Below are 1,533 nucleotides of genomic sequence, written 5' to 3' on the forward strand. Positions count from 1 at the left end.
CAGTGACAGTACTCTCTGTATGAGCAAAGCTGTCATAGCTGGTGGCAATGCCCCCAAAGCCGTATTTCCTCCCCTTTGAGTGCCTCTGTACCAGATCATCATGTTGGGCAAGGGTCAGAGAAATCTTAATATGGAAGACTAAACTCAAAGCAGGAGGGGTATCCTGACCCTCATGTTCCTATTGACCATGGCATTTCCACCAATTGGAAAGACATGGAGAATAGCCAGCATCTGTCTGCACATGAGCTGTATATAGCTTCTGAGGTGTACCTAGTGCCTCTTATCAAGGTTCCCATGATTCCCAAGGCTAAAAGAGAGAAGATGACTCCCAGTCATGTAGGTGGTCATTTGTTGTATGCCTCTGGGCCCACAACAGGCATTGTCATGGTCTCTGGAAATATCATACATACAATGCCTGTTTACAAAGGCTACATCCTTATCCATGCAATCTTACATCTGGACCTGACTGGTAAGGATATTTTGGACTACCTAATGAAGATCCTAACTGATCTAGGGCTAGAGCTTCATTATCACGAGATCATGTGTGACATTAAAGGGAAGCTGTGCTGTATGATGATAGATTTTGAGCAAGAAATGTCCACTGTTGCATTCTCCTCCTTTTTGGAAAGGATAATGAGGTACCTAGTGGAGAGGTGATCACCATTAGGAATGAACGATTCCAGTATCCTGTGGAGCTCTTCCTAGGCATGAAGTCCTATGACATTCATGAGACACTCTTCAACTCCATCATGACCTACGATATGGGTCTGTATGTCAACCCTGGTGCTTGTCTCTCTGGTGGCAACATCGTGTGTCCAAGTATTGCTGACAAAATGCAGAAAAAGCAAAGCTCTTGCATTCAGAACAATGAAGATTAAGGTCATTGCTGCTCCTAAAAACAAATTCTCAGTCTTGATAGTTGGCCCAATCCTGGCCTCAGTGTCCAATTTCCAGCAGATATCAATCAGTAAGCAGGAGTATGATGAGTATGACCCCTTCATTTTCAGTTGCAAATGCTATATTCAGGAATACCAAATTTCCTTCAAAATATACATACCTCATACTAGCTTCATAAAACTGGAACAAGCTTTTGAAAATATATATGTCCTGGATGTTTGTATCTGATATCAGTACTAGATTGTAGAACTTATTGTGCTACTTCCACTGCAGTAGTAATTTGCATTACAGGTTTAGAAACCTAGAAGCAGTCCTGAGGCTGAGTTTCAAGGAAACTTAGCCTCTTGGAACCTTGGCATGCCTATAGGTAAAATGCCCCAGATTTGTCCCTGCAATATTGTGGAGGGTCTTGCACGCTTTCTTACAGTATTTTACTGGATAAGAGTTAGACGTCTCAGGGCAAGCTTAGCAAAGTATACTTAGAATCTTCATTACAGTCAGTTATAGCAAACTACATTGCATACTTGCCGCAGACCCTCTGGGTCCCTTGTCTCTGGGTGCAGATGGGCAAGGAGTTGGCGGGAATGACAGACAGAAGCACACAGGAGATTGTGTAGAATCTGAATGTATTTTGTC

General features: G+C 42.9%; 1 pseudogene; it reads left to right on the forward strand.

Annotated features, from left to right (window-relative positions):
• Positions 1-213: 213 nt before the first annotated feature.
• LOC110309006 (actin, cytoplasmic 1 pseudogene) lies at positions 214-1,125 on the forward strand (annotated as a pseudogene).
• The last annotated feature ends 408 nt before the right edge of the window (positions 1,126-1,533 follow it).

The sequence above is a fragment of the Mus caroli genome, unplaced genomic scaffold (genome assembly GCF_978045245.1).
Source record: "Mus caroli unplaced genomic scaffold, Mus_caroli_1 scaffold_12, whole genome shotgun sequence".
Taxonomy (NCBI): Eukaryota; Metazoa; Chordata; class Mammalia; order Rodentia; family Muridae; genus Mus; species Mus caroli.